Source organism: Tasmannia lanceolata, unplaced genomic scaffold (assembly GCF_043159265.1).
Source record: "Tasmannia lanceolata isolate RefF3 unplaced genomic scaffold, GAP_Taslan_0.1 ptg000012l, whole genome shotgun sequence".
In the NCBI taxonomy this organism is placed as follows: domain Eukaryota; kingdom Viridiplantae; phylum Streptophyta; class Magnoliopsida; order Canellales; family Winteraceae; genus Tasmannia; species Tasmannia lanceolata.
In genome coordinates this window covers 11,763,907-11,776,427 of record NW_027518689.1, presented here as the reverse complement: position 1 = coordinate 11,776,427, position 12,521 = coordinate 11,763,907, and the positions used below count along the sequence as shown (strand labels likewise).

Below are 12,521 nucleotides of genomic sequence, written 5' to 3'. Positions count from 1 at the left end.
TCCGAGAAGCCTAAAAATCTGTATATTTTGAGATTTTATTTCTTGTTTAATTTTTGGCTTTTGGAACTCAACTCCTACGATAATTTTGGAATGTTTATGAGGGTCCCAACATGTTGGTCCACCACATAACCATTCACTAAACCTTTAAAGTTCTTTAAGTGTTTTTTAAAACTATTTTTAAAACACTTTGCCTTGACTTGGAAATCTAAAGAGACAGGATGTACAATGATACCTATGTAGCTTTTAACTTCTCTTTAGTCTTGGTCTTCCATCTTGTGTATGCTTGCTTGAGAGATGAGGTGAGCTTTACTTAGCTCCTTTGACTCTTGTATGGGATATCTCCAAGCATGGTCATGTAGTGTGTTGGTTTCTTCAATGATCAATCCTATCTTAAACACAACACTTCAAAGCAAATTGATTAGTATTCAATAACACAATCAATTATGTTTAGAATCATCAAAACAAGATAGGAGAGTAGACCCTTGGGCTTACAATCTCCCCCTTTTTTATGATGACAAACAAAATTGATTATGAGGTGTGTGTGGAGTGACATAGTAGGCAAGTGAATGCCAGAACTCCCCCTCAACATATACACAAAAAAAATGATAGCAATTAAAAGCATATGATGCATATAGTCAATTGAATAGATAATCAATTTCAAACTTCTCCCCCTTTTGTCATCGACAGAAAAGGGTGTAAAAAATAAAGCAATTCAGGAGTAGATAAAGATTGAGTTAGGTACTCCCCCTAAATCAATGCTTATGGTATAAAAATATATATAACCAAGTAATGCACATATACCTGTTCATGATCGAGATGTTGACATATGTCAAAATGTTAGGTATTTTAATTAAAGTGAAAGTACCTCTCCAACTTAGAAAACTAAGAAGGCTAAGAGTACCAATTGAGTGATTTTTAAGATTAATATTTGACATCTCATTCATGTAGATACTACCAAACAAAGATGATATATATAAATACTATATAGATAAGCTGGTGAAAGGCACAAAGTATTTATTTGGCAATTTCTTTGACTTGATCCGCACTCCAAATATTTAAGGCACTTCGGATATAACAAATTCTATCATCACTAAGGGGTTTTGTAAAGATATCCGCTAATTGATCTTCAGCGTTGATATATTTTAAGCAAATATCCCCTTTTTGTGAGTGATCTCTATTGAAGTGGTGCCTAATCTCAATATGTTTTGTTCTTGAGTGTTGTATGGGGTTCTTTGTCAAGCTTATAGCACTAGTGTTGTCACATTGGATGAGAATATTTTCCATTTTAATTGCATAGTCCATCAATGTGCTTTTCATCCATAGGACTTGAGCACAGCAGACTCCAGCTGCCACATATTCTGCTTCTGTTGTGGACAGAGCTACTGAATTTTGCTTCTTGCTAAACTATGAAACAAGTGATTTACCCAAGAATTGGCAAGTTCCACTAGTGCTTTTCCTATCTACTCTACATCCGGCGAAGTCTGCATCTGAATATCCGATGAGAGTAAAGGAAGATGATCTTTCATACCATAGTCCTAGACTTTGTGTTCCTCTTAAATACTTGAAGATCTTCTTGACTGCCGATAGGTGAGACTCCTTTGGATCCGATTGAAATCGAGCACAGAGACATACAGTAAACATAATGTCTGGTCTGCTGGCTGTCAAATAGAGTAAGCTACCTATCATACCCCTATACATCTTCTGATCCACAGATTTGCCAAATTCATCCTTTTCTAGCTTAGCAGTAGTACTCATGGCAATTCTTGATGTCTTACTGCTATCCATGCCATACTTCTTTAATAACTCCTTTGTATATTTTTCTTGATTTAAAAATATTTCATTTTTGTATTGTTTAATTTGGAGTCCTAAGAAATAGGTTAACTCACCCATCATGCTCATTTCAAATTCATTTTTCATTAAAGTTGCAAATTCATCACACAATTTTTGATTAGTTGAGCCACATATGGTATCATCTACATATATCTGGACAAGGAGAATATCTTGATTTTCTCTTTTGATAAATAATGTTTTATCCACCTTTCCCATCTCAAATCCTTTTTCAACCAAGAAAGTGCAAAGCCTCTCATACCAAGCTCTAGGAGCTTGCTTTAACCCATACAAAGCTTTATCAAGCCTGAAGACATGATTTGGATGTTTGAAGTCTTCAAAACCTGGAGGTTGCTCAACATACACTTCCTCTTAAATATAGCCATTTAGGAAGGCACTTTTGACATCCATTTGATATAATTTAAATCTTTTATGAGATGCATATGCCAAGAGTATCCTAATAGCCTCCATACGGGCAACAGGAGCAAATGTCTCATCATATTCTATTCCCTCCTCCTGATTGTACCCTTGGGCTACAAGCCTAGCTTTGTTTCTAGTGATAATTCCATTTTCATCCAACTTGTTTCTATACACCCATCTCGTGCCAATGACTGGATGATCACTAGGTCTAGGCACTAGCCTCCACACCTTGTTCCTTTCGAATTGACTCAACTCTTCTTGCATAGCCATCAACCAATATTCATCCTTTTCGGCTTCCTTGATGGTTTTAGGTTCTAATTCGGATAGGAACGCCAAATTGTTACTCACACTACGATAGTATGATCTAGTTCTTACCGGCGATGTGGCATCACCTAAGATTTGGGATTCAGGATGATCTACCAATGTTCTCCTATCCCTAGGCAATGAGTTATCATCTACATTTTCTGCTTCCTCACTAGGTAATGTATGACTTGTAGATGCATGAGGAGCACTTAACTTAGGTAAGAGATGTTCATTAGGTTCATCCTCATCATGTGGCATTTCTTGAGGTGTTGGCTCTCTCTCATCAAATGTCACATGCATGGATTCTTCGACAACTAGGGTTCTTCTATTAAATACTCTATATGCCTTGCTATGTGAAGAGTACCCTAAGAATATTCCATCATCCGACTTCTTATCAAATTTGTGTAAATTATCTTTAATGTTTAAAATGAAGTATTTACATCCAAACACTCTAAAATAGCTTATATTTGGTTTCAAGTATTTTCAAAGCTCATAAGGTGTTTTCTTAGAAATTGGCCTTAAATATACCCTGTTTATGATATAGCAAGCGGTGCTAACCGCTTCCGCCCAAAAATATCTAGGGAGATCATTTTCAGGCAACATAGTTCTAGCCATTTCTTGGAGAGTACGATTCTTTCTTTCTACAACTCCATTTTCTTGAGGTGTTCTAGGTGCGGAAAAATTATGTTTTATGCCATGTTCATTACAGTAAGTGTCAAAATGTACATTTTCAAATTCCGTTCCATGATCACTTCTAATGTAAGAGATAGCAACACCTTTTTCATTTTGTATTTGATTGCACAATGTAAGGAAGTTTTCATAAGTTTCATCTTTGTGTGCTAGAAATATGACCCATGTAAATCGTGAGTAGTCATCCACAACTACAAACACATACCTCTTTCCACCTAGGCTACTTGTCTTCATTGGTCCAAAAAGATCCATATGAAGTAGCTCCAAGGGGTAGGAAGTTGAAATCATATTTTTAGGTGCAAATGAGCTCTTCAATTGTTTTCCTAATTGACAAGTTCTACAAATGTGATCTTTGGTGTATTTGAACTTAGGCAATCCTCTAATAATTTCTTTTGAGGAGAGGGTCGAAATGAGTTCCATTCCGGCATGACCCAACCTCCTATGCCATAGCCAAGAATCCTCACTAATGGCATTAAGACAAGTCACATTTTGGAGTCTAAGATCATCTAGTCCAATTGTGTAAATGTTATTGTCTCTAGAACCTATGAATTTTACTTTTCCATCTATCTTATTTTTAACAATGCATTTGTCGGGACTGAAGACTACTTCAAACCCATTATCACATAATTGACTAATGCTAATAAGATTATGGGACAAGCCATCAACAAATAGTACATCATGTATGGGAGAGGTAGAGTTACCTATGGTGCCTTCACGTTTGACTTTTCCTTTCTTATCATCTCCAAAGGTAACGTCTCCACCATCCTTGAGTGATAGGGATGCGAATTGAGTAAGGTCTCCTGTCATGTGTCTAGAGCATCCACTATCAAGGTACCATGTGTTCTTCTTGTTATGGCTTTTAAGGCATACCTACATATGAATAGGCAAGTGAGATCCCTTAGGTACCCAAATCTTCCTAATCTTGCTATGTTCATTTATTTTCACTTTAGAGTTCAATTTGATTTTATCTTGTTTAGCATGCAAGCAAGAAACCTTGTAATGACCTTCTAGACTACAATAAAAACAAATCTTGGTACTACTAGAAGAAGCCTTTTCAAGTTTGTTTTTATAGTTAGATATTGTAGTATTCCATTTATGTCCAAGTCCACTTTTGTCACTTGACATTCTTTGTATATTAACAAGCTTATCCAATTTTAATGAACTATTTTCAAATTTTTCAAAAAGTTTCTTTAGTTCATCATATTCAAAAGATAGTTTACCATTTTCATGATGTAGCTTGTTGTTTTCATTAGAAAGCTCTTGTCAGTTTTCATTTAAGATTTTGATAGAAGCATTTAACTCATGAATTTCTACTTTGTATTTTTCATTTTTATCATCTAAAAATTCATGATCTTTCTTTAACCAACCAAATTCTTTTGTCATGTTAGCAAGAGAATTTTCAAGTGATGCAATTTTATCGAATTGAATTTCAAGTTCATCATTTGCATTTTGTAAGGAATCTAGAACTTCTTTTAAGACAATGACATCATTTAAAGTGTTTACCTCGTTATTGTAGTTTGTTGAGGCCATGAAGCACACGTTCCTTCCTATCAAGCAATCTTCGCCATCATTTTGTTCGCCTTCGCTTTCAATTTCCTCATCCCAAGTGGCGGTCATTCCTTTCTTGCCTTCTCTTCTCTTGAAGCGGTTGGTTGAAGAAGGCTCATTGTTGAGTGGACAATCCGGGCGAATGTGTCCAAGCTTCTTGCAACCGTAGCATCGGGGTTGAGAAGATCCATCACCAAGTTCTTCTTTCTTCTTGAATGGAGGATTTGTCCTTCTATTTCTCATGCCTCCCATATTCCTTTGCAAGAATTTGAACCTTCTTGTTAAGAGGGCAACTTCATCTTCCATGTCTTCCTTTGTATCTTCATTGTCACCTGCATTACAAGCAAAAGCAACTCCTTTTCCTTTTTCAATTTTAGTTTCAATTTCGGGTGCTTTTGTTTTGAAAATTATCTCATGGGTGATCAAGGACCCTATTAGTTCATCTAGGTTTAATGTATTCATGTCCTTGGCTTCCGTGATTGCGGAGGTTTTGGATTCCCATGACAAAGGTAGGGACCTAAGGATTTTGGTCACTAAATCTCTATTAGAAAATTGTTTTCCAAGACTTCTTAGTCCATTTACAAGGTTGGTGAATCTAGTGTACATGTCGGCAATTGTTTCATCGGGTGTCATTTGAAAGAGTTCATATTGCCGAAAAAGATGATTCATTTTAGATTCTTTGACTTGATTGGTTCCTTCATGGGTGATCTCTAAGGTATCCCAAATTTCCTTAGCCGAATTCAAATTTGATACTCTATTGAATTCTCCGGGAGATAGAGCACAAATAAGGGAATTCATAGCTTTGGCATTATAATTTGAAGCTTGTTGTTCGGCTTCGGTCCAATCATTTAGATTTCTTGTGGGTAATGTGTATTCATTATTCATTGCTCTCCACATTTGATAATCTTGGGTTAAAAAGATTTTCATTTTAGTTTTCCAAAAACCATAGTTTGTTCCATCAAAATAGGGTGGCCTAGTGTTTGAGTAACCTTCATGGTGTTGAGGATGGTTTGCCATTTTTTTTTTTGAATCTTTACTCTAGACCGGTTAGGGTTTTTAAAAAATTAGAGACGAGGCTCTGATACCAATTGAAATAAACAAGAGGGGGGGTGAATTGATTTTAACACTTAATTAGCCCTTTTGAAAATTAATTATAAACCCTAATTTGAATTTTCTTCTCTTGATTGAATTTTTGGTTAGTGCAAGTAAGATTAAAAGACAAAGTGAAATGCTAAACCAAAAAGAATGAAAGTGCAAGATAATGGAAGAGACACACCGATGTATAGTGGTTCGGGCAAAGCCCTACTCCACTCTTCTTAAGATCGTCCTTAAGGATTTCCACTATGCGAGACCTCCATGATGCCCGGCTCCGAGGCGGTTACACTTCCAAGGGATATTAAATGAGGATACCCTTACACCTTTACAATGACTCTCCTTCTTCGCCGAGTTCTAAGCGGCTTCTCTCTAGGGAATTAAAATAGGATGCCCTTACACCTTTACAGGAAATGAAAGTTGAAAAGCTTAGCTTCTTCTTGAAAGCTTGATGCCCTTTGAAGTCCCTTGATTGCTCTTCAATGATGATTGCAAGTGAAAGCTCTAAACCCAAACTCAATAGATTTGCAAGTGCAAGGCAAGTTTGGAAAAATCAAAATCTTAAGCTTGAAAGGGTTGCAAGTTTGCTTGAATGCTTAAGAAAGTTTTTCAAATGATCAAGAGAGTAGAAATAATCCTCTAGATGTTGTATAAATAGTCTCTCCTCAAAATATGACCATTTGGGGGTGGAAATAACAAAAACCACAAATTAATTCAAATCCCAACGGCTCTTTTTTGAGCTGTCGCAAGGTTCTCGGAGTTCCCAGAGAACGGCCAGAAAATGGAATTTTTCTACTGGACCATTTTCTCGGAACTCCGAGAAAATTTCTCGGAGTTCCAAGAAAATGGCCAGAAGCTACTGGACCATTTCTCGGAGTTCCGAGGGAACTCTCGGAGTTCCGAGCTCGGAGCTCCGAGAAAAATCTCGGAGTTCCGAGAAGCCTAAAAATCTGTATATTTTGAGATTTTATTTCTTGTTTGATTTTTGGCTTTTGGAACTCAACTCCTACGATAATTTTGGAATGTTTATGAGGGTCCCAACATGTTGGTCCACCACATAACCATTCACTAAACCTTTAAAGTTCTTTAAGTGTTTTTTAAAACTATTTTTAAAACACTTTGCCTTGACTTGGAAATCTAAAGAGACAGGATGTACAATGATACCTATGTAGCTTTTAACTTCTCTTTAGTCTTGGTCTTCCATCTTGTGTATGCTTGCTTGAGAGATGAGGTGAGCTTCACTTAGCTCCTTTGACTCTTGTATGGGATATCTCCAAGCATGGCCATGTAGTGTGTTGGTTTCTTCAATGATCAATCCTATCTTAAACACAACACTTCAAAGCAAATTGATTAGTATTCAATAACACAATCAATTATGTTTAGAATCATCAAAACAAGATAGGAGAGTAGACCCTTGGGCTTACAAAATCAAAAGCAAAACCTCTTTGAGCTTGTATTTCCATATTTTAGCAAGAGGTACTCCATAGGCTTTACATTTGTATCTTTCTTTGGAGTGATCGTGAGCTATCAAAGTTGTAATCCGCCTATTAAGAGGTATTAAGGGTTTTTCATTTTATTTGTTCTTCATTTGTGAGGGTCTTCTCTTCGGCCCGTTAAGAATTGTAAAGACAATGTGAGGATCTCATTTTCAGCCCATTAAGAAAAGTGAAGACATTATGAGGGTCTCCGAGTCGGCCCGTTAACAAAGGTGAATCATGTAAGAGGGTGTGTCCCCTCGCAAGGCTTCGTGCAAAAAGTGTGTGTCCCCTTTGGAGTTAGAGAAGGTGGTTGTAAAGCTTCGAGATTGGGCTTGAAATCTCATTTTTAGTGGAGTACCCAAGGAGCTAAACTTGGAAGAGTGGAGTAGGTCTTGTGATAGACCGGACCACTATAAAAATCTTGTGTTCCTTGTGGATGGCTCTTCTTCTCCTTCTTCTCTTGCACATGTGGTGATTGGTAATCTCTAACCCTAACTTATGTTTATGCCTTTAATTGAACAAGGGTTAGTAAATGTGCATGATTAGAATGTCTAAACCCTAGCTTTCATTAATATGCCTATTTGAACAAGGGTTAGACTAATTAGTGCTTAATTGATGGATTAACTTTTAATCTTCCACCTAATTAAACCTAAAATTTTTAATTAGCCAATTCACCCCCCCCTCTTGGGTTGTCACACTTGGATTTCATTTTTATCTTTTGATGATTAGTTTCCCGTGATGCACGGGTCTGCAACTAGTTTTTTTAAATAAAACAAAGACTCTTCTAGTCCTTACTCCTTGTTTGGGTGTTCTACGAAATTAGATTTACTTTTTAGAATAATTTACCTACCAGAAACTAGTAGGCAGAGTCGCACCACATAAAAGCTATCAGAACCTAATTATAATAGAGAAGACAAGCTTAGTTTGTGCCAGTTTTAAAACAGGGTAGTGCCAATATCAGTAGCCTCTTTCATGCATAAAAAGGATTTGCTAGGCAATTTTGTGAAAAGCTATTCATGTAAAATTTGCTGAAAAGTGAGCCTGTATGGTTGTTCTCTCGTGCAAAAGCCAGCTGCAAAATAACTTGCGGCGAAATTGCTTAGCAAATGACAACATGAGATATCTGGATCGGGAAAAAAATTGTTCTAACTTCTAAGAAATTGTTAGGGAAAAATTCTGCTCGATTGTGGTTAGGGAAAAAATTGTTCAACTTCAAACCTCCCCTTGAATTGACATTGGCCATACACTTTAATGGAAGGTCTAATATTAAAGAAAAGAAAGGGCAAATGGTTGCCTCAGCCACTAGCAAACCCATTTGATTTATTTATTTATTTATTTTTGGAAATTCGGAGCCACTTGATGGGTGTTTGGATCTATGAAAAAACTATGGGAAAAATTATTTTTCATGAAAGAAATATTCAATGGAAAATAACATTCTAGGATCTAGTAGATTTACAAAAAAATTTTGATTTTGGAAAATAAAAATCTATTGAAAATGAGTTTACCAAAACACTAGAAAATTTATTTTCCATGAAACGTTAGTTTAAAAGTTTTCTTCTATAAAGCACATAATTATGGCAATGTTTGGCGGCCATGAAAGTTTTTTTCTCATGGAATATTGGTTTAAATGTGGTAGGAGAACATTTTAAAAACAAAAATGGGGTGGGAGAAGGGCAACGAAGGCAGAGAAAGAAGGCAAGGAAGGCGGGAGAAAGAAGCTAGTGGGCATGAAGTAGGAGCGGGTGAGAACTGAGAAGTGGAAAGCAGTGAAAAGAAAACTACTCTCTACCACTCTCTCGACCTCTTTTTCAACACTTAGTAAGCTAATTTTCTAAGAAAAATAAATCACAGTAATAAATTTAGGGTGATGATATTTTCACCCCAACAGTACACATTCGCCCCCCATTTAACATGATTTGACGTCAGAAAGCGTTGAAGTTGCCCACTGTTCACAATATCAGGGGGTGAATGCGTACTGCAGGGTGGTGAAAATACCATCGCCCTGGATTTATGGTTTCACTTTATTGTATAGTGTGATAGGACCTACATTGGAGTCCAATAATGATATGAATAAGGGAAATGATATATTCGCCCCTTTTTTCAAATTGGCACAGCCCCATCTAGTGTAAAAGAGTAGTCATAAAAGGGGTGATTATATCACTTGCCTTTAGATAACCATGGGTTGACTATGTCAAATCCTTTTATTAAAAAATTAGGAAACAATAGCCCCAAGGATAAAAGTACTTCCAATTTTGAATAGAGGTTTTTGGCTCTTGATTTTTTGCTACTTCCCTGTTTTTTGTTTCCTGATTTTTAGCCTCTTCAACCTCATCTCCACTTTGAGACCAATTAATCAAGAAAAAAATTCTTGGTAGCTAAACGTGCCCTTTAAGACTGCCAAAATCATATGCATTATAAAGAGAATTTATAAGGTGGACTGGGTGCATGCAATTGCAGCCTAAAATTACAGCGGAGCCCATATTGTTTGCGTGATCCAAAACATTCATTTGTTGAGCCTTGACGTAGGTAGGTTGTGCCTTGAAGATCAAATCTTCATTGTAGGAGGATGATCTAACCCTCCGATTTATGGGGTTTTAAAATGGACTACACAATCCTTTACTACTAAAAGGGAAAACCCCTAAAAGATCGTCTGCACCTTTTGTCTAAATCCGTTTACATACCAATTTTATTTCTGTAAAACTTTCCTTTGTGTCCTCCTTTCTTAGGGCATTTCTGTCATTTCATTCTCTGCTTTGCCCCTGCTAATACGCCAAAAATGCAAGCGACAAGTTTCATCTCCGTAGCTACACGTATCATAGCTGGAGTGACAGCTATCATCTGCACATCGCCAGTTGTACTTACTATTCAGGGAAAATCGGTACTTCCCCTCTTCCACCGCTTAACTCTCTCTTTTCACAAAGCTTTTGTATTCATTCGAATAGATGTTTCAAGGAGCCGTTCCTCGGCCGGGGCACCTATTACATCTTCCATTGCTGATCGAGAGGACGATGGTGGTAAGTTTACAATATTTTTCTTCTTATTTGTTCTATTATTGATTGAATTCGGTCAGATTTTTTATTTTATCAAACTGATTGTTATCAGATGTCTTTAGATTGCATATGTTTGAACCCCCCTCTTCATTGTATTATAATCACCTTGGTCATGACTGTAATGGAGTTTAATTAGATCAAATATTGTTTAAAGTTTTAAACCAATATTTATCCCTGTAGAATATTGATCTGGATGGTGCAAACAAGTCACCGTAGAGGCCTTTCCTCTTTCTTCTGAGGTTTTGACTTATTCATCCTTTTTTTTGTTTCTTTTGGTTTCCTCATTTTCTTTTGCACAATTCCACTATGACCTCTGCCTGAGGCTATGGATTGACACCCTTTTAAAGCCTGATTCAGAAAATAAAGGAGAAAAGCCTATGATCTGCTGCTGATTTCTGTCCTATATATTTTCCTGTTTAGCAGGCTAGACCTCTTCCTTTCTCTACATTTTTTTTGAATGGTCTTTCTGTATGCATTTTGATGTCCCTCTTTTGGTTTGTTTAGTAATATATTACGGTTATTGCTATATGTTTTAATTTTTTCATTAGCCCTCCCAGTCAATATTGTTAAACTATGCTGGTTACCTTTAGCACCTGTCTGATGGCTGCTACATCTTCTCTGCTTTTTTGAATTTTTACAGGCTGATAGTGCTAACAAGTATGGAAGCTTGCTGGAGGTTGTGCAAGTTTTGACTGATTTGAACCTTACCATTAGCAGGGCATACATTTCTTCAGATGGCGAATGGTTTATGGATGGTGGTCTCTCTCTCTCTCTCTCTCTCTCTCTCTCTCTCATAAGATCCTCATTTGTTGATTCTGTGCTTCTTCTTTTCTCTTGCAATATTCCATGTTATAGACCAAGATGGCAATGTGCTATCATTTATCTTACTAAGCCCAGATTGCTTTTCTTGATCATTGATCCTACTAAGCCCAAGATGGCAATGATCATTTATCTTGATAGTTTGGTATATTACTGAAATTGAACATGCCTGTTCTCTTTTTTTGGAAGGTAAGCTAGGGTTTGGCGGGACCCCTACCATATAGGATAGAGTAAAGAAAGACTACAAATTGGGCAAGCCACCCCATTACAATCATCTGAAACAGTGCTTAGTCAACCTGGAGGAATAGGGAGAGAGAAATGCCAGAGTTCTCAATAAATTATGTACTCATGGATAGAAAATCCGGAAATATACTTTGATCTTTCCAAGGGCAATAGAACTTACCTTTGATGACCAGGGTAACATAACTTGCTATTGATGATCTTTATTGCCAGCAAGGATTCATATTTTGTCCAGATCTTTTGAATATTAAGATTAGATGTGGATAGGAGGCCCATGTGAATATCTTTTAGTTTTAGCTCATAAAGACTAATGTTCAACGCGGGTAACTCCATGAGAAGATGAAGAAATGAATTCGCCTTTTCCATTCCTCAAAATACTTCCAATGTGCCCATTTCCATCTTCCAAAGAAGCATCTGTATTTAGCTTGATGGTATCACCTTGCCAACAATAATAGGGTTAATGGAATGCACTTCAAGAAGGGAATCTGGGATTGGAATGCCAGCAAGAACGCATTGCAATGCAACATGCTTATGGGAGGTTTTATTGTCAACAGTGTGAAAATTTCTTTTGTTCCATACATGAAATATGGAAGAGGCAAAAGCAACCAAAGGGGGTATTGGGTATCAATGGACTGGTTCCATTTAGCGATGTGGTTCTCTGTGTCGAGTCAACCTTGAATGGATTGCGTAGTTTTGAAGGATTGAGGAGCGACATCCCCCTTACACAATTTTTCACTCTTTGGTAAAAAATATCTAATTGACTTGATCTTCAAGAAATACTACAAAGTACGCTATGAGTTCCAGGTTCCTTTTTTTGGATTTGTTGAGTGGTTGAATTAGTGAGGAGAAACAGGTAGCGAGTTGTTATAGAGAAAAGGAGGGAAGAAAGAAAAGTTACAGAAATTTGGGGTTGTGATCTGACAATATGGTAGTTTTCAATGATCATTGAAAACAAAATGATCTTCTTATAGAGAAAGGAAGAACTATTTTTTTTAGAGTTTTATGTTTTCTCCCATGCTTGATTCCATTGAAATTTAAGATCATAGAATAAAAA

The 12,521-nt window shown here is 36.7% G+C and overlaps 1 long non-coding RNA gene across 1 annotated transcript; it reads left to right on the top strand.

Annotated features, from left to right (window-relative positions):
• The first annotated feature begins 10,263 nt into the window (after positions 1–10,263).
• LOC143887078 (uncharacterized) lies at positions 10,264–11,322 on the top strand. The gene is made up of 2 exons (XR_013254014.1): positions 10,264–10,372; positions 11,049–11,322. It is a non-coding gene; the product is annotated as an uncharacterized LOC143887078 (long non-coding RNA).
• Positions 11,323–12,521: the final 1,199 nt, after the last annotated feature.